Source organism: Danio rerio, chromosome 3, assembly GCF_052040795.2.
Source record: "Danio rerio strain M-AB ecotype USA chromosome 3, GRCz13ab, whole genome shotgun sequence".
Lineage (NCBI taxonomy): Eukaryota > Metazoa > Chordata > Actinopteri > Cypriniformes > Danionidae > Danio > Danio rerio.
In genome coordinates, this window is record NC_141023.1 from 38,573,532 (window position 1) to 38,593,210 (window position 19,679).

Genomic DNA, 19,679 nt, shown 5'->3' on the forward strand with positions numbered 1-19,679 from the left:
TTTGGCCATAGCCGATTTGGTAATGCCACATTTTGTCTGCAAACTTCAAATGGCAAATCCTTAGAGGACTGGTTGGCAGAACAGCGCCAGCAAAATAAAGGACAAACTCCAGCTCCAGAATAAAGTACAAATTGCTGTATATATTTTTGTAAATGTTACATGGGTACTCTCTCTTTCCCTCATTTTATTTAATTTTTGTGTGTTAATATGTAGCCTTTTAAAGTAGCACTTTATAGACTTTATAGACTTTTATATTACATAGGCCCACTCTTATTTTGTCTTGTGTGTACTTATTTAATTGTGTGTACTTATTTGCATTTTATGTAAAAATATATTTATATTTCTTAAAAAAATAACATTTTATACATTGCTTAAAAGCTATATTTTATCTATTACGTGCCCCCACTCTTGCATTTTATTATTTATTCATATTATTGTTTAATATATTGTGTGTATAAAAATAAATATATATATATATAGAGTATTGTTTTTATATAATGAGTATAATAAATAAATATATTTATATATAGTATTGTTTTAATATATTATATGTGCATAATAAATAAATATATATTGTATTGTTTTTATTTATTGTATATTATATAGTTTATATATTAAGACATGTTTTTATTTAGTTTTTTTACATTGTTTTACAATTTATATATTTGTATTCATTTTAATAAACCATTTTGCATATTACTTGTTTTTGTGTGCATTCATTTAAAGTTATTATTACATAAAGAAATATAATATATATATATATATATATAATATATATACATAAGCATGCATACATATGTTTAATTGAAACATTTTTATTCATTTTTAACTAACGTAATAAGCTTTTTAAGAACAATATCCACATAATAATAGTAATATCAATATAACTGCCTGTGTTACGTCAGTAAAATTTCAACAAGAGCGCAGCTGATTGGCTCCGCTGAAACCGACACTGATTGGATATTATGTTACACAGATCGTGTGTTCGAATCCAGCACGCAAAAAATGACATTTAGAATGACATGCAATATGCAACCAAAATACCACATTATGCACAGTCACAAAGCCGCGAACACTACTGCAAGCGAAATTTGTCGCATTTTTCCGTTTTTTGCGACTTGTTCGCTTGCGAGTGAGCGAGAAGATTGGGCCCCTTCCTTTGCGCAGCGAGCGCTCTACCACTTGAGCTAATTCCCCTCGGTGCCATAAATTGGCCGATTTTTCGACGTGGTCAAAAAATATAATAAAAGATCACATCTGCTCTGTGGTGGCCTCTTTGCCCTGCCCGCCATTTAGTCATCAAATTACCTGGAATATCGCGCTTTTCTTTTGAAGGACCTACCTGGTCCTGCTCCATTAAACGTGTGAGGAGCCCTGCATGCCGAATGACGAGTTACTCAGAAACAATGCAAATTGGCACCACTTTGGATTGACATTCTGCTACTTTCCTCCAAGGCTGTTTTTTTTTTTTTTAAACATTCTCTTCCGCCCGGGCAGCAGCAATCAGCAATCTCGAGGTTCCATGGTGTAATGGTTAGCACTCTGGACTCTGAATCCAGCGATCCGAGATTAAACCTAGCTGCTTCAACCTTAAGTCCACCAGCTTCCACTTGACCAAAACGCTATCCTTCTCCCAGATGGTTACGTCGCTTCTGGTGATGATTCCAATGGCCTGATCGAGCGCTCTACTATTTGAGCTAATTTCCCTCGCTGCTGTTCATTGGCCGCTTTTTCGACGTGGTCAAAAAATAAAATAAAAGATCACATCTGCTCTGTGGTGGCCTCTTTGCCCTGCCCGCCATTTAGTCGTCAAATTACCTGGAATATCGCGCTTTTCTTTTGAAGGCCCTACCTGGTCCTGCTCCAGTAAACGTGTGAGGAGCCCTGCATGCCGAATCACGAGTTACTCAGAAACAATGCAAATTGGCACCGCCTTGGATTGACATTCTGCTATTTTCCTCCAAGGCTGTTTTTTTTTTTTATTCATTCTCTTCCGCCCGGGCAGCAGCATTCAGTAGCCTAAAGGTTCCATGGTGTAATGGTTAGTTCTCTGGACTCTGAATCCAGCGATCCGAGTTCAAATCTCAGTGGAAACTGGCTTTTTGCCAGCACTGCTCAAAAAAGCTGGAATAGCATGCTAATCCCTTGGAGTCTGGAGAATGACAGTTAGTCTGGGCTTTGTAGTAATGTGAGCTGAAAGTGGCCGGTTAGCTCAGCTGGTTAGAGCGTGGTGCTAATAACGCCAAGGTCGAGGGTTCGAGCCTCGTATTGGCCAAACTTTTACTGTCTTAGGACTCAGAGGCATTTTAAGGCTCTGATCGGTCTCACAGACATGCATGTTGCAGGAAAGCTGAGTCAACGCAGCCGAAATAGCTCAGTTGGGAGAGCGTTAGACTGAAGATCTAATGGTCCCTAGTTCGATCCCGGGTTTCGGCAAAGCAGTGTGGTAGTTCTGTTTTTGGCATGAGGGTCAGGTGACCGAAACTCATCCAAAAAATCTAGCTGCTTCACCCTTGAGTCCACCTGCTTCCACTTGACCAAAACGATATCCTTCTCCCAGATCAGGGGTCACCAATCCTGGTCGTGGAGGGCTGGTGTCCCTGCAGGGTTTAGCTCCATCTTGCCTCAACACACCTGCCTGGATGTTTCAAGTATACCCAGTAAGACCTTGATTAGCTTGGTCAGGTGTGTTTGATTAGGGTTGGAACTAAAATCTGCAGGACACCGGCCCTCCAGGAACAAGTTTGGTGATCACTGTCCCAGATGGTCGCTTCTGGTGATGATTCCAATGGCCTGATCGACAGCACTCTGCTATATATTTAGCGCTTTGATGTCCCACTGCGGATGCGCCACTGAATAAAAGAAAACTGTGACTTGATAGGGCTTCTGAGGTGTTGCAATGCTAAGTACTACGCAGGAACCGGCAAAGCTGAACTAAGAAGTTTTGCTTTCAACCCTCAAGGTGCCGCCAGCTTTGCAATGAAGGAAATGTGAAAGGCAAGGAAGCAGAAGTGGAGAATGCGGGCATCGATCCCGCTACCTCTCGCATGCTAAGCGAGCGCTCTACCACTTGAGCTAATTCCCCTCGGTGACATAAATTGGCCGATTTTTCAACGTGGTCAAAAAATATAATAAAAGATCACATCTGCTCTGTGGTGGCCTCTTTGCCCTGCCCACCATTTAGTCGTCAAATTACCTGGAATATCGCGCTTTTCTTTTGAAGGCCCTACCTGGTCCTGCTCCAGTAAACGTGTGAGGAGCCCTGCATGCCGAATGACGAGTTACTCAGAAACAATGCAAATTGGCACCACTTTGGATTGACATTCTGCTACTTTCCTCCAAGGCTGTTTTTTTTTTTTTTTATTCATTCTCTCAGCAATCAGCAATCTCGAGGTTCCATGGTGTAATGGTTAGCACTCTGGACTCTGAATCCAGCGATCCGAGTTTAAACCTAGCTGCTTCAACCTTAAGTCCACCAGCTTCCACTTGACCAAAACGCTATCCTTCTCCCAGATGGTCACGTCGCTTCTGGTGATGATTCCAATGGCCTGATCGAGCGCTCTACTATTTGAGCTAATTTCCCTCGGTGCTGTTCATTGGCCGCTTTTTCGACGTGGTCAAAAAATAAAATAAGAGATCACATCTGCTCTGTGGTGGCCTCTTTGCCCTGCCCGCCATTTAGTCGTCAAATTACCTGGAATATTGCGCTTTTCTTTTGAAGGCCCTACCTGGTCCTGCTCCAGTAAACGTGTGAGGAGCCCTGCATGCCGAATCACGAGTTACTCAGAAACAATGCAAATTGGCACCGCCTTGGATTGACATTCTGCTATTTTCCTCCAAGGCTGTTTTTTTTTTTTATTCATTCTCTTCCGCCCGGGCAGCAGCATTCAGTAGCCTAAAGGTTCCATGGTGTAATGGTTAGCACTCTGGACTCTGAATCCAGCGATCCGAGTTCAAATCTCGGTGGAACCTGGCTTTTTGCCAGCACTGCTCAAAAAAGCTGCAATATCATGCTAATCCCTTGGAGTCTGGAGAATGACAGTTAGTCTGGGCTTTGTATTAATGTGAGCTGAAAGTGGCCGGTTAGCTCAGCTGGTTAGAGCGTGGTGCTAATAACGCCAAGGTCGCGGGTTCGAGCCCCGTATTGGCCAAACTTTTACTGTCTTAGGACTCAGAGGCATTTTAAGGCTCTGATCGGTCTCACAGACATGCATGTTGCAGGAAAGCTGAGTCAACGCAGCCTAAATAGCTCAGTTGGGAGAGCGTTAGACTGAAGATCTAAAGGTCCCTGGTTCGATCCCGGGTTTCGGCAAAGCAATGTGGTAGTTCTGTTTTTGGCATGAGGGTCAGGTGACCGAAACTCATCCAAAAAACCTAGCTGCTTCACCCTTAAGTCCACCTGCTTCCACTTGACCAAAACGATATCCTTCTCCCAGATCAGGGGTCACCAATCCTGGTCGTGGAGGGCTGGTGTCCCTGCAGGGTTTAGCTCCATCTTGCCTCAACACACCTGCCTGGATGTTTCAAGTATACCCAGTAAGACCTTGATTAGCTTGGTCAGGTGTGTTTGATTAGGGTTGGAACTAAAATCTGCAGGACACCGGCCCTCCAGGAACAAGTTTGGTGATCACTGTCCCAGATGGTCGCTTCTGGTGATGATTCCAATGGCCTGATCGACAGCACTCTGCTATATATTTAGCGCTTTGATGTCCCACTGCGGATGCGCCACTGAATAAAAGAAAACTGTGACTTGATAGGGCTTCTGAGGTGTTGCAATGCTAAGTACTACACAGGAACCGGCAAAGCTGAACTAAGAAGTTTTGCTTTCAACCCTCAAGGTGCCGCCAGCTTTGCAATGAAGGAAATGTGAAAGGCAAGGAAACAGAAGTGGAGAATGCGGGCATCGATCCCGCTACCTCTCGCATGCTAAGCGAGCGCTCTACCACTTGAGCTAATTCCCCTCGGTGACATAAATTGGCCGATTTTTCAACGTGGTCAAAAAATATAATAAAAGATCACATCTGCTCTGTGGTGGCCTCTTTGCCCTGCCTGCCATTTAGTCGTCAAATTACCTGGAATATCGCGCTTTTCTTTTAAAGGCCCTACCTGGTCCTGCTCCAGTAAACGTGTGAGGAGCCCTGCATGCCGAATGACGAGTTACTCAGAAACAATGCAAATTGGCACCACTTTGGATTGACATTCTGCTACTTTCCTCCAAGGCTGTTTTTTTTTTTTAATTCATTCTCTTCCGCCCGGGCAGCAGCAATCAGCAATCTCGAGGTTCCATGGTGTAATGGTTAGCACTCTGGACTCTGAATCCAGCGATCCGAGTTTAAACCTAGCTGCTTCAACCTTAAGTCCACCAGCTTCCACTTGACCAAAACGCTATCCTTCTCCCAGATGGTCACGTCGCTTCTGGTGATGATTCCAATGGCCTGATCGAGCGCTCTACTATTTGAGCTAATTTCCCTCGGTGTTGTTCATTGGCCGCTTTTTCGACGTGGTCAAAAAATAAAATAAAAGATCACATCTGCTCTGTGGTGGCCTCTTTGCCCTGCCCGCCATTTAGTCGTCAAATTACCTGGAATATCGCGCTTTTCTTTTGAAGGCCCTACCTGGTCCTGCTCCAGTAAACGTGTGAGGAGCCCTGCATGCCGAATCACGAGTTACTCAGAAACAATGCAAATTGGCACCGCCTTGGATTGACATTCTGCTATTTTCCTCCAAGGCTGTTTTTTTTTTTTATTCATTCTCTTCCGCCCGGGCAGCAGCATTCAGTAGCCTAAAGGTTCCATGGTGTAATGGTTAGCACTCTGGACTCTGAATCCAGCGATCCGAGTTCAAATCTCGGTGGAACCTGGCTTTTTGCCAGCACTGCTCAAAAAAGCTGGAATAGCATGCTGATCCCTTGGAGTCTGGAGAATGACAGTTAGTCTGGGCGTTTTAGTAACGTGAGCTGAAAGTGGCCAGTTAGCTCAGCTGGTTAGAGCGTGGTGCTAATAACGCCAAGGTTGCGGGTTCGAGCCCCGTATTGGCCAAACTTTTACTGTCTTAGGACTCAGAGGCATTTTAAGGCTCTGATCGGTCTCACAGACATGCATGTTGCAGGAAAGCTGAGTCAACGCAGCCGAAATAGCTCAGTTGGGAGAGCGTTAGACTGAAGATCTAAAGGTCCCTGGTTCGATCCCGGGTTTCGGCAAAGCAGTGTGGTAGTTCTGTTTTTGGCATGAGGGTCAGGTGACCGAAACTCATCCAAAAAACCTAGCTGCTTCACCCTTAAGTCCACCTGCTTCCACTTGACCAAAACGATATCCTTCTCCCAGATCAGGGGTCACCAATCCTGGTCGTGGAGGGCTGGTGTCCCTGCAGGGTTTAGCTCCATCTTGCCTCAACACACCTGCCTGGATGTTTCAAGTATACCCAGTAAGACCTTGATTAGCTTGGTCAGGTGTGTTTGATTAGGGTTGGAACTAAAATCTGCAGGACACCGGCCCTCCAGGAACAAGTTTGGTGATCACTGTCCCAGATGGTCGCTTCTGGTGATGATTCCAATGGCCTGATCGACAGCACTCTGCTATATATTTAGCGCTTAGATGTCCCACTGCGGATGCGCCACTGAATAAAAGAAAACTGTGACTTGATAGGGCTTCTGAGGTGTTGCAATGCTAAGTACTACACAGGAACCGGCAAAGCTGAACTAAGAAGTTTTGCTTTCAACCCTCAAGGTGCCGCCAGCTTTGCAATGAAGGAAATGTGAAAGGCAAGGAAGCAGAAGTGGAGAATGCGGGCATCGATCCCGCTACCTCTCGCATGCTAAGCGAGCGCTCTACCACTTGAGCTAATTCCCCTCGGTGACATAAATTGGCCGATTTTTCAACGTGGTCAAAAATTATAATAAAAGATCACATCTGCTCTGTGGTGGCCTCTTTGCCCTGCCCGCCATTTAGTCGTCAAATTACCTGGAATATCGCGCTTTTCTTTTGAAGGCCCTACCTGGTCCTGCTCCAGTAAACGTGTGAGGAGCCCTGCATGCCGAATGACGAGTTACTCAGAAACAATGCAAATTGGCACCACTTTGGATTGACATTCTGCTACTTTCCTCCAAGGCTGTTTTTTTTTTTTATTAATTCTCTTCCGCCCGGGCAGCAGCAATCAGCAATCTCGAGGTTCCATGGTGTAATGGTTAGCACTCTGGACTCTGAATCCAGCGATCCGAGTTTAAACCTAGCTGCTTCAACCTTAAGTCCACCAGCTTCCACTTGACCAAAACGCTATCCTTCTCCCAGATGGTCACGTTGCTTCTGGTGATGATTCCAATGGCCTGATCGAGCGCTCTACTATTTGAGCTAATTTCCCTCGGTGCTGTTCATTGGCCGCTTTTTCGACGTGGTCAAAAAATAAAATAAGAGATCACATCTGCTCTGTGGTGGCCTCTTTGCCCTGCCCGCCATTTAGTCGTCAAATTACCTGGAATATCGCGCTTTTCTTTTGAAGGCCCTACCTGGTCCTACTCCAGTAAACGTGTGAGGAGCCCTGCATGCCGAATCACGAGTTACTCAGAAACAATGCAAATTGGCACCGCCTTGGATTGACATTCTGCTATTTTCCTCCAAGGCTGTTTTTTTTTTTTATTCATTCTCTTCCGCCCGGGCAGCAGCATTCAGTAGCCTAAAGGTTCCATGGCGTAATGGTTAGCACTCTGGACTCTGAATCCAGCGATCCGAGTTCAAATCTCGGCGGAACCTGGCTTTTTGCCAGCACTGCTCAAAAAAGCTGCAATATCATGCTAATCCCTTGGAGTCTGGAGAATGACAGTTAGTCTGGGCTTTGTAGTAATGTGAGCTGAAAGTGGCCGGTTAGCTCAGCTGGTTAGAGCGTGGTGCTAATAACGCCAAGGTCGCGGGTTCGAGCCCCGTATTGGCCAAACTTTTACTGTCTTAGGACTCAGAGGCATTTTAAGGCTCTGATCGGTCTCAGAGACATGCATGTTGCAGGAAAGCTGAGTCAACGCAGCCGAAATAGCTCAGTTGGGAGAGCGTTAGACTGAAGATCTAAAGGTCCCTGGTTCGATCCCGGGTTTCGGCAAAGCAGTGTGGTAGTTCTGTTTTTGGCATGAGGGTCAGGTGACCGAAACTCATCCAAAAAACCTAGCTGCTTCACCCTTAAGTCCACCTGCTTCCACTTGACCAAAACGATATCCTTCTCCCAGATCAGGGGTCACCAATCCTGGTCGTGGAGGGCTGGTGTCCCTGCAGGGTTTAGCTCCATCTTGCCTCAACACACCTGCCTGGATGTTTCAAGTATACCCAGTAAGACCTTGATTAGCTTGGTCAGGTGTGTTTGATTAGGGTTGGAACTAAAATCTGCAGGACACCGGCCCTCCAGGAACAAGTTTGGTGATCACTGTCCTAGATGGTCGCTTCTGGTGATGATTCCAATGGCCTGATCGACAGCACTCTGCTATATATTTAGCGCTTTGATGTCCCACTGCGGATGCGCCACTGAATAAAAGAAAACTGTGACTTGATAGGGCTTCTGAGGTGTTGCAATGCTAAGTACTACACAGGAACCGGCAAAGCTGAACTAAGAAGTTTTGCTTTCAACCCTCAAGGTGCCGCCAGCTTTGCAATGAAGGAAATGTGAAAGGCAAGGAAACAGAAGTGGAGAATGCGGGCATCGATCCCGCTACCTCTCGCATGCTAAGCGAGCGCTCTACCACTTGAGCTAATTCCCCTCGGTGACATAAATTGGCCGATTTTTCGACGTGGTCAAAAAATATAATAAAAGATCACATCTGCTCTGTGGTGGCCTCTTTGCCCTGCCCGCCATTTAGTCGTCAAATTACCTGGAATATCGCGCTTTTCTTTTGAAGGCCCTACCTGGTCCTGCTCCAGTAAACGTGTGAGGAGCCCTGCATGCCGAATCACGAGTTACTCAGAAACAATGCAAATTGGCACCACTTTGGATTGACATTCTGCTACTTTCCTCCAAGGCTGTTTTTTTTTTTTTTTTATTCATTCTCTTCCGCCCGGGCAGCAGCAATCAGCAATCTCGAGGTTCCATGGTGTAATGGTTAGCACACTGGACTCTGAATCCAGCGATCCGAGTTTAAACCTAGCTGCTTCAACCTTAAGTCCACCAGCTTCCACTTGACCAAAACGCTATCCTTCTCCCAGATGGTCACGTCGCTTTTGGTGATGATTCCAATGGCCTGATCGACAGCACTCTGCTATATATTTAGCGCTTTGATGTCCCACTGCGGATGCGCCACTGAATAAAAGAAAACTGTGACTTGATAGGGCTTCTGAGGTGTTGCAATGCTAAGTACTACACAGGAACCGGCAAAGCTGAACTAAAAAGTTTTGCTTTCAACCCTCAAGGTGCCGCCAGCTTTGCAATGAAGGAAATGTGAAAGGCAAGGAAACAGAAGTGGAGAATGCGGGCATCGATCCCGCTACCTCTCGCTTGCGCCTGCAGCATCCCGTCTACAGAGCCAAAGTAAGCCCAAAGTAAGCCCACATGAGCCAATCACGTCTCACCTCGGTGGCTTACTTTTGACCAATAGAGTGTAACCCCTGTGGCTTACTTTTGACCAATCACGTTTGTCTTTGCGCTGACGTCATTTCGACCAATCGCGTTTCACTTCAGTGGCTTACTTTTGACCAATCGCATTTCTTTTTGCTGTGACGTATGTTTGACCAATCGCGTTTCTCCTCGATGGCTTACTTTTGACCAATCACACGACGCTTTTATTATAATCGTCATCTTTGAATCAGGTAAGCCAGATGTAACGCTACTTTATTATTAGTTTATTATTAGTTTATTATACTGTGTGTATTTCTGTTAAATGATAAGTTACAATCGACAGAATGTTAACGTTACGGCAGATGTTTTCTTCATAACTTGTAAAACGGTAATGTTTCCCATGATAAATACAGAGCAACATGTCGCTAGTGATCAGAAAAGGTGGAATCATCGCCATTTGGTTAAATGATTAAACAAAATGTTCTGATATTTGTTTAGAATAATAATGCCCCCATTCGACCTAGCAATATTGGGCCCTATAATCGCGGTGTACACTCTAAAAAGCTAACGTTACTGTATTTAAATGTACAGTTACAGTTACTTATAATGTAATTGCATGAAATACAGAGTTAAACAGTTTTTTCTTAAACATTTAATTTAGCAAATAATTCTATACTTTTAAAATAATTCTATTTTAGGTAAAACAAAGTAATATTTATAAAGACAACTGCACAAACTTTAAAAACATTTGAGTTTAACACTTGTTCATGACAATATATGATATATATTTAGTAATTAGATTGTATTGTATTTTATAAATCTATTGTAAAAATATTATAAGCATATATTGTATTTTGTTTATTTTATTACTTGTGTTTTCAGATATATTACACAACAGAATAGTTATATTAAATAGCTGAAGTACAAACATTTTATTTATAAAAGTCATAATGTAAAGACTTAAGAGTTTAATGTGTATATTATAACTTAATGTTTTAATTTCTGTTGTTTCTCATTTATTTATATGGATTTTAAGTTGTACTACCATGCATATATTAGGCATATGTGTAGAAAATTCACCAGAAGTCCATTTTATGGTCATGGTCATATTTACTACTGCAATAATATGGATTATCTACCTTGTTAAATTATTGTTTCACACTTAATGTACATGTATCTTTCTGATTGCTCTAGGTAATGTTCTCTCTAATGTTTTTTTTTTTTCAGAAAAAAATGTACGCATACCCGATTTTCCGCCGCCAATCAGCGACATCAAGCAGACTCCTCTTGGGGCCATCTGCAGAGGCAGAGCGCCTTGTAAGCAGGGAGTCTGGAAGGGCCAAACCCAAGGAAGAGGTGCTGGCAGAGGCCACTGCTTTCGTCAGCAGCAATGGTGGAGACTCCAGTGACCAGTTTTTAGTTCTGGCTCACTGCAAGATTCAGTTTGGCAAGTACCAGGGCCAAAGATTTAGATGGCTCCTAGAGCATGCTCTGGGGTATGCGGTGTACCTGGTGCTTAGCATTTCTGATGAGAAGCTGCAGACAACACCCTTGTCAGAAAACAAACACCTGTTTCTTCAGTACACTTCCTCCATCAGGGAGATTGCAGAAGAAGTAGAGAAGTACCAGAGGAAACAGGAAATGCAAGCAGAAGCCAGGGCAAAAGGAGATACAGGGTGCTTGATGGTGGAGTTTGGTGACTTTAAGGGCCGGTCCATGAAAGATGTGTTTGAGGACCAGAGCAAGGAGGCCCAAGCCCTCATCAGGTACCTGGTTAAGGCAGATGCCAGGCCAAAAACCAACATGGCACTTTTCAAGACGTATGTCCTGAAAAGACTGGCTTCTGCTGCTGCCTCTGCACCTCCACCTGCAGCATCCAGTGTCTCTGCACCTCCACCTGCAGCATCCAGTGTCCCTGCTCCTCCACCTGCAGCCATCCAAACAGGTGTACAGCAGACTGCCACTGTGAAATCGCTGTTGGCAAGGGGCAAGCACTTGTCTCCTTCACAGCTGGCAAAAAAACTGATGTCACCTGTTAAACCCTGTAAGTAGGAGAGTGAATACTGAGCATGATACAGAATTATCCCAACAGCAGTTATATATGTGTTTATTTATTGTTATGTCAAACTTTCTGTTTCCAGATCCAAAACTGCAGTCCACTGTATCTCCTCCTACAGCAGAACCCCCAGCCAAACGTATGGCCCAAAGGCAGCTTTTTACTACTGGTAAGTAAGCACCATCGTATTGTACATTTGGCTGTGTGTATTTTTCACAGTAATATTTTTAAGATTTATGCTCCAGGCACTTCCAGATCCACAGCTGAAGATGATGAAGAACTGGTGTTTGCTGCATCACAATGTGAAGCACAGCTCTTTGCAGGTGTGGCACACGACACAAATGAAAATGTTATAAGAATATTTTGTGAAAACACACTAAGTATTTTTTTTTACAAAAAATAATGAATCAAATTTTTATCTACAGTACAGAGTTGTCACATCATGCCTCAAGCGGGATGCATTCTTTGAGTGCACTTCTTCAAAACCTTAAGGATGTTCAAAGGTTTCAGTGTATTTATTTGCGTTTCCGAACGAATCATTATTGAACATTCATCAGATAACTTTTCCACGTCGCTTGCTCTTCATTACTCACTCTCTTAGATGGTGGTGATTCATTGCTGTCATTATCAGCTGAGCAGTTTTTCCTTACTGTATCTGTGTGCATGCTTCATGTCTTTGTGCTTCAATAATTTATACTAATCATGCCTCATTTTACTTACTCCATTTCATATGATTCTCATTCGCAGAGAATTGTGTTAATTCCATATCCCTTTCATCAATAAAGTGCACACTAATTTCTTTGCTTCCTAACAGTACCATTCTCTTAACTTGTATTTCTAAGTATACCCATATTAATAATAATACTTATCCAAAACTATTGCTTCACTGGCTGTTCATGGGCATAATTTGTGGCACCTTACTATCAAAAGCAACAGTCATCATAATATTGTTAACCATAAATTGTTTGTTACTATTCACTCAGAGGCCTGTGCCAATCCGTCTCCATCAGCGGAAACAGCAAAAACACCAGATCTTCAACATCATCAGCCACCAGTTGAGCTTCCTGTTCACTGGAAAGATCAGCTTCCCCCTTTCCAGCATGAGTGGATCCGGAACACTGTATTTAAAACAAACTTAAAAACCGGCAAGCCAGAGCTAGTGTCCCAGCTGAAGCTTTGGTGGTATCCTCCCCAGCCCCCTCTAATTAACACGCAGCCACCTGCCTCTCCTGACCTCTTCTTCTGCCGACCACTTTTTCTGTGGATGCCGCTGAAGATGTGGTTGTTTCCACTTGTCTGTGTTCGCCTAAGCTGCGGTAAGCACAGACTAACAGCTGCTGGAATTTACCGCACGGTGCGCAAGGTCCTCGACATCGACGGCTGGTACGACCTTGCCACTGAGTATCTGGAGTGCAAGCGGTGCAAAAAGAAGTATCCTGCCTGGTCCGAGGACATCTTAGGACAGCTGGATATTGGCCACCGTAGTCAGTTCCCAGCTTTGCTGACATACAGGTAATTCATAATGCCAATGTTTTAATTGTGTTAATTTTTAGCAAACAAAGCATTTCCCTGATTATAATGTTGTTTCCTTAGATACTCATGTGACAACCGGGTAGTTAGGATGATGAGGGAGAGGACACTGGGCAACAGTGTGACTCAGCTTTTCAAAAAGCTGATGGAGCAACACAGTGAGGCATGGACACAGCGAGTCTTGCAGTACCTGACTGCCTGTGAACCATTCACAAGGTCCTCCCTTGTGCAACCTCCTGTGTTTGCTGAGCCTCCCCTCTTACCTGCCATACCCAAACCTAAGTGGCTGTTAGCCGTCTATGCCAGGGATGTTCTGGGGCGACTGCACGAGGTCAAAGCCAAAATCACCTCCGTCTTTGGCTGTGTTCTAAAGATGGACTCCACAAAAAAGGTATGTTTATATCCAGACATTTGCCAGATATGGATATGTGTGCGTACATATTTAACACAGTTTTATTTTTCCTAATAGATCACAAAGAAACTTGCAGGTGCTGCTGCGGGAACAGCTGCCTGGTGCACTAATGTGGGGAACGAACACGGTCAAGTCCTTGTCTCTGTGCTGTCAGCTGCCGAGGGTCATGGACTGGACCCAATGGCGGCCGGGCTGATGAAGCGTTACCGGGAGGCAGGAGAGGCAGCCCCGAAAGTAATGTACGTGGACAGAGATTGCTGCAGTCAGCACGGCCAGTCTCCGGTGAAGATCATGTTTCGGGAGTGGGATGAGCTTGAAGTGCGCCTTGACATCTGGCATTTTATGCGCCGGTTTGCTGCAGGTGTCACGACAGAAGCTCATCCGCTCTACGGCATCTTCATGGCACGTCTGTCCACGTGCATCTTTCAGTGGGATCCAGAAGATGTGGCCGCTCTTCGCCAGGCAAAGGAAGGTGAGCTGGCGGCAAAAAAGACTGGCCACATTTCACAAACGGCTCTCAGTGCTCGCATAAACCGGAGGGAGCTAGCACTGCACTGCCGTAGGAGGACCAGAGGTGTGGAGGAGACCACCTGTCTGATTGGAAAGCTGTTGGACCATTTTGACAGCGAGCATGGGAAGGACACTCTGGGTGTTCCTCTGCTGGACCACGAACGGATCCAGCAGATATGGAAGGAACAGCAGAAGCATATACAGTGCATTCAAGACCCAGAGAACTTTCCACTGTACATGAAGACAGGGACACTGAAGAAAGGCAGTGTGGAGCTGTGTTGTTACAGGTGTGCCCGTGGCTCTACATCTTTGGAGTCCTTCCACCTCCACCTAAACCGTTTTATTCCAGGTATTACATACATTTGGATCGTTTTATTTTGTAAAACATATAAGCACTGTGATAACTTCCATTGCTTTAATGTAACATTATTAAACATTTAAATAACATTTGTGATGTTATCAGCATTGACAAAGCTGTCTTGCCTGACAAGTAACTCTGTTTATAATGACAATAATTTAAATGTTAGTACATAACCTAATAACATGTTAATTAATTCTTCACATATTTTTAACTATTTTAATTTCCAGGGACCAGTGCCAGTGATGCGCATTTTCAGGCCTATCTCCTTGAGGGCTTGATGCGCTGGAATGATGACCGGATGGAAAGCACCATAAAAGGAGCATCCTCCATACGGTCATATGGCAGTGCCATGAGAGAGGCTGTGGACAGGCTTAGCCGAGCAGTCTTGGGGAAGCCCTGGGATAACCGTTATCACCCTCCTGGAGCATATACAGGCAAGAAATTCATTAACTAGTTGTTATATAAGTGATTTATTAAGCTTTAATGTACTTCACAAAATGTTTATCTAAATATTTACTTTATTATTAGTTTTATTTAATATATGTTTTTTTTATTGTTTTATTCTTTAAGGTGAATTGCTGGGAATAGAGTACCTTTACAGCCAGACCGGCAAAACCCTGACTCCGGTGCTCCAGAACCCAGAGGAGGAAGACAGGCTGGTGGAGGAAGTAGATGACGAGGATCTACAAGATGAGGGGTTCGAGGAGGAGATCATGGAGGACATCACAGTTCCAGTGCTGTATGAGGATGACCCCTGCCGTGATCTCAGTAACAGCCCCTCATCTTCGCCTCTGCCTCAGTCCCCAGCATCACTGGCTGAGCCGTCCACATCAGCTGGTGGAGAAGGACAGCTTCCTAGCCGAGCCCCCTCAGTGCCGTCACAGCCATCCGACTCTGGAGACAGTCTCTCTGTTGAGGCTCAGGTAAGATACATTAAGAACTTAATTTGATTTAGTCTTTTTTTATTCCACATATACTAAATTTATTCTGTATTTACCAGGGAGTAGTCATTGGACCTGATGGCATTGCTGGGTGGGACAAGGTCCAGGATCTGGCTGCTTATTTGGTGGGTCTTCGTGAGGCTCCTTACCTCACTGACCTGCAGGTGACAGAGGCCATCCAGCTGTGGACAGCTCTCCTGGATGTTGATAAACAGCGCATCAACTACCAGCCTCGACATCAGCCTCAGCTGACGCATGGGCGCTTTAAGGCACCGAAGCGCTCCGGAGTCACTCCAGGTGTGGAGAGCGTCAAACGTTGTCTGATTGGACATCCTGGGGGTCCAGCACAGTGGCCTAGCACCAGCCGCTTGGTTGAGGCCATTTGTACAAAGCTGTGTGCCGTACACAAGTCCACTTCCAAGAAGGCTGGTGTTCGCACCCCCAGGTGGTCTAAAATACTGACCGATTACCACCACATCCGGGATCTGGTGCTTGGCAGTCGCAGGCTGATGGATGAAACAGTGATCCAGCTTTTTGAGCTAAACCAGAAGACGCTCATTCAGTGGTAAGCAAAGCACATTATTTTCTTTAAATTACCTGAATTTTTCTAAATTAATATATATGAATAATACATATCATTTATTATCAGGTTTCAACGGAGGCAAAAGGATCAGGAAATGAGTGTACTCACTCAGGGACTGACTCCACTTAATCCAATTGCTGTGGCAGATACGCAGCTTCCTTTGCCGAGGGAAAAATTGGACGAGGCACCGTCAACATCAGGCCCCAAACACCAGTTTGTTTTTCCTCCAAATAAAGAAGGACAGGCACCTCTTCTTCGACCTGGACGAAAGTCTGCTTCAGCAACCACCACAGTTTGCTCTTTCCTGCCAGATACCACCACGGTGTGCTCCTTCCCACCGGCCCCCACGACGGTATGCCCCATCGCGCAAACCCCCACCACAGTCTGCCACATTGCACCGGCCCCTACCATGGTGTGCCCCGTCAGACCGACCTTCACCACAGTGCGTCCCATCTCGCCAGCCTCCACCACAGTGTGCCCCATCATACCAGCCTCCACCACAGTGCGCCCTATTGCGCCGGCCCCCACCACAGTGCGCCCCATTGTGTCTGCCCCCACCACGGTGTGCTCCTTTCCACCGGCCCCCAGCACGGTGTGCCCCATTGCACCACCCCCCACAGCACCAGGTGTTGTGAAGCCCATTTCAGGACCTGGATCATTGTTTGGCACACTTGTTTTTAACCCAGACATGAGTGTGTCAATGGTGATTCCATCATTTGCTGCGCCAACATCCAGTACAGTCCCAGCTTCACCTGCACCTGCTGTTCCTCCACCTGCACCTGCTCCACCTGCACCTGCTGTTCCTCCACCTGCACCTGCTCCACCTGCGCCTGCTGTTCCTGTGTCCCGTTACACCCAGAGGAACAGGCGCAGACGGGAACAGGAGAAGGAAAGTGGAGTCCACAAAAGGAAGTATGTGCGTGCGGTTACTTTTAATGTTTGCAGCAAATGTGGGAAACCCAAGACTAAGGAGTTTGGCCATAGCCGATTTGGTAATGCCACATTTTGTCTGCAAACTTCAAATGGCAAATCCTTAGAGGACTGGTTGGCAGAACAGCGCCAGCAAAATAAAGGACAAACTCCAGCTCCAGAATAAAGTACAAATTGCTGTATATATTTTTGTAAATGTTACATGGGTACTCTCTCTTTCCCTCATTTTATTTAATTTTTGTGTGTTAATATGTAGCCTTTTAAAGTAGCACTTTATAGACTTTATAGACTTTTATATTACATAGGCCCACTCTTATTTTGTCTTGTGTGTACTTATTTAATTGTGTGTACTTATTTGCATTTTATGTAAAAATATATTTATATTTCTTAAAAAAATAACATTTTATACATTGCTTAAAAGCTATATTTTATCTATTACGTGCCCCCACTCTTGCATTTTATTATTTATTCATATTATTGTTTAATATATTGTGTGTATAAAAATAAATATATATATATATAGAGTATTGTTTTTATATAATGAGTATAATAAATAAATATATTTATATATAGTATTGTTTTAATATATTATATGTGCATAATAAATAAATATATATTGTATTGTTTTTATTTATTGTATATTATATAGTTTATATATTAAGACATGTTTTTATTTAGTTTTTTTACATTGTTTTACAATTTATATATTTGTATTCATTTTAATAAACCATTTTGCATATTACTTGTTTTTGTGTGCATTCATTTAAAGTTATTATTACATAAAGAAATATAATATATATATATATATATATATAATATATATACATAAGCATGCATACATATGTTTAATTGAAACATTTTTATTCATTTTTAACTAACGTAATAAGCTTTTTAAGAACAATATCCACATAATAATAGTAATATCAATATAACTGCCTGTGTTACGTCAGTAAAATTTCAACAAGAGCGCAGCTGATTGGCTCCGCTGAAACCGACACTGATTGGATATTATGTTACACAGATCGTGTGTTCGAATCCAGCACGCAAAAAATGACATTTAGAATGACATGCAATATGCAACCAAAATACCACATTATGCACAGTCACAAAGCCGCGAACACTACTGCAAGCGAAATTTGTCGCATTTTTCCGTTTTTTGCGACTTGTTCGCTTGCGAGTGAGCGAGAAGATTGGGCCCCTTCCTTTGCGCAGCGAGCGCTCTACCACTTGAGCTAATTCCCCTCGGTGCCATAAATTGGCCGATTTTTCGACGTGGTCAAAAAATATAATAAAAGATCACATCTGCTCTGTGGTGGCCTCTTTGCCCTGCCCGCCATTTAGTCATCAAATTACCTGGAATATCGCGATTTTCTTTTGAAGGACCTACCTGGTCCTGCTCCATTAAACGTGTGAGGAGCCCTGCATGCCGAATGACGAGTTACTCAGAAACAATGCAAATTGGCACCACTTTGGATTGACATTCTGCTACTTTCCTCCAAGGCTGTTTTTTTTTTTTTTTAAACATTCTCTTCCGCCCGGGCAGCAGCAATCAGCAATCTCGAGGTTCCATGGTGTAATGGTTAGCACTCTGGACTCTGAATCCAGCGATCCGAGATTAAACCTAGCTGCTTCAACCTTAAGTCCACCAGCTTCCACTTGACCAAAACGCTATCCTTCTCCCAGATGGTTACGTCGCTTCTGGTGATGATTCCAATGGCCTGATCGAGCGCTCTACTATTTGAGCTAATTTCCCTCGCTGCTGTTCATTGGCCGCTTTTTCGACGTGGTCAAAAAATAAAATAAAAGATCACATCTGCTCTGTGGTGGCCTCTTTGCCCTGCCCGCCATTTAGTCGTCAAATTACCTGGAATATCGCGCTTTTCTTTTGAAGGCCCTACCTGGTCCTGCTCCAGTAAACGTGTGAGGAGCCCTGCATGCCGAATCACGAGTTACTCAGAAACAATGCAAATTGGCACCGCCTTGGATTGACATTCTGCTATTTTCCTCCAAGGCTGTTTTTTTTTTTTATTCATTCTCTTCCGCCCGGGCAGCAGCATTCAGTAGCCTAAAGGTTCCATGGTGTAATGGTTAGTTCTCTGGACTCTGAATCCAGCGATCCGAGTTCAAATCTCAGTGGAAACTGGCTTTTTGCCAGCACTGCTCAAAAAAGCTGGAATAGCATGCTAATCCCTTGGAGTCTGGAGAATGACAGTTAGTCTGGGCTTTGTAGTAATGTGAGCTGAAAGTGGCCGGTTAGCTCAGCTGGTTAGAGCGTGGTGCTAATAACGCCAAGGTCGAGGGTTCGAGCCTCGTATTGGCCAAACTTTTACTGTCTTAGGACTCAGAGGCATTTTAAGGCTCTGATCGGTCTCACAGACATGCATGTTGCAGGAAAGCTGAGTCAACGCAGCCGAAATAGCTCAGTTGGGAGAGCGTTAGACTGAAGATCTAATGGTCCCTAGTTCGATCCCGGGTTTCGGCAAAGCAGTGTGGTAGTTCTGTTTTTGGCATGAGGGTCAGGTGACCGAAACTCATCCAAAAAATCTAGCTGCTTCACCCTTGAGTCCACCTGCTTCCACTTGACCAAAACGATATCCTTCTCCCAGATCAGGGGTCACCAATCCTGGTCGTGGAGGGCTGGTGTCCCTGCAGGGTTTAGCTCCATCTTGCCTCAACACACCTGCCTGGATGTTTCAAGTATACCCAGTAAGACCTTGATTAGCTTGGTCAGGTGTGTTTGATTAGGGTTGGAACTAAAATCTGCAGGACACCGGCCCTCCAGGAACAAGTTTGGTGATCACTGTCCCAGATGGTCGCTTCTGGTGATGATT

The 19,679-nt window shown here is 44.3% G+C and overlaps 14 non-coding genes across 14 annotated transcripts; 10 read left to right on the top strand and 4 right to left on the bottom strand.

Annotated features, from left to right (window-relative positions):
- The first annotated feature begins 2,363 nt into the window (after positions 1-2,363).
- Positions 2,364-2,436, top strand: trnaf-gaa (transfer RNA phenylalanine (anticodon GAA)). The gene has a single exon. It is a non-coding gene; the product is annotated as a tRNA-Phe (tRNA).
- Positions 2,437-3,012: 576 nt separating this feature from the next.
- Positions 3,013-3,085, bottom strand: trnaa-agc (transfer RNA alanine (anticodon AGC)). Its single transcript has one exon. It is a non-coding gene; the product is annotated as a tRNA-Ala (tRNA).
- Positions 3,086-3,900: 815 nt separating this feature from the next.
- Positions 3,901-3,972, top strand: trnaq-cug (transfer RNA glutamine (anticodon CUG)). The gene has a single exon. It is a non-coding gene; the product is annotated as a tRNA-Gln (tRNA).
- Positions 3,973-4,077: 105 nt separating this feature from the next.
- On the top strand, positions 4,078-4,151 carry trnai-aau (transfer RNA isoleucine (anticodon AAU)). The gene has a single exon. It is a non-coding gene; the product is annotated as a tRNA-Ile (tRNA).
- Positions 4,152-4,239: 88 nt separating this feature from the next.
- On the top strand, positions 4,240-4,312 carry trnaf-gaa (transfer RNA phenylalanine (anticodon GAA)). Its single transcript has one exon. It is a non-coding gene; the product is annotated as a tRNA-Phe (tRNA).
- A 576-nt stretch (positions 4,313-4,888) lies between these two features.
- On the bottom strand, positions 4,889-4,961 carry trnaa-agc (transfer RNA alanine (anticodon AGC)). The gene has a single exon. It is a non-coding gene; the product is annotated as a tRNA-Ala (tRNA).
- An 826-nt stretch (positions 4,962-5,787) lies between these two features.
- On the top strand, positions 5,788-5,859 carry trnaq-cug (transfer RNA glutamine (anticodon CUG)). The gene has a single exon. It is a non-coding gene; the product is annotated as a tRNA-Gln (tRNA).
- A 105-nt stretch (positions 5,860-5,964) lies between these two features.
- trnai-aau (transfer RNA isoleucine (anticodon AAU)) lies at positions 5,965-6,038 on the top strand. The gene has a single exon. It is a non-coding gene; the product is annotated as a tRNA-Ile (tRNA).
- Positions 6,039-6,126: 88 nt separating this feature from the next.
- On the top strand, positions 6,127-6,199 carry trnaf-gaa (transfer RNA phenylalanine (anticodon GAA)). The gene has a single exon. It is a non-coding gene; the product is annotated as a tRNA-Phe (tRNA).
- A 576-nt stretch (positions 6,200-6,775) lies between these two features.
- trnaa-agc (transfer RNA alanine (anticodon AGC)) lies at positions 6,776-6,848 on the bottom strand. Its single transcript has one exon. It is a non-coding gene; the product is annotated as a tRNA-Ala (tRNA).
- Positions 6,849-7,850: 1,002 nt separating this feature from the next.
- Positions 7,851-7,924, top strand: trnai-aau (transfer RNA isoleucine (anticodon AAU)). Its single transcript has one exon. It is a non-coding gene; the product is annotated as a tRNA-Ile (tRNA).
- An 88-nt stretch (positions 7,925-8,012) lies between these two features.
- trnaf-gaa (transfer RNA phenylalanine (anticodon GAA)) lies at positions 8,013-8,085 on the top strand. Its single transcript has one exon. It is a non-coding gene; the product is annotated as a tRNA-Phe (tRNA).
- Positions 8,086-8,661: 576 nt separating this feature from the next.
- Positions 8,662-8,734, bottom strand: trnaa-agc (transfer RNA alanine (anticodon AGC)). Its single transcript has one exon. It is a non-coding gene; the product is annotated as a tRNA-Ala (tRNA).
- Positions 8,735-19,257: 10,523 nt separating this feature from the next.
- On the top strand, positions 19,258-19,330 carry trnaf-gaa (transfer RNA phenylalanine (anticodon GAA)). The gene has a single exon. It is a non-coding gene; the product is annotated as a tRNA-Phe (tRNA).
- Positions 19,331-19,679: the final 349 nt, after the last annotated feature.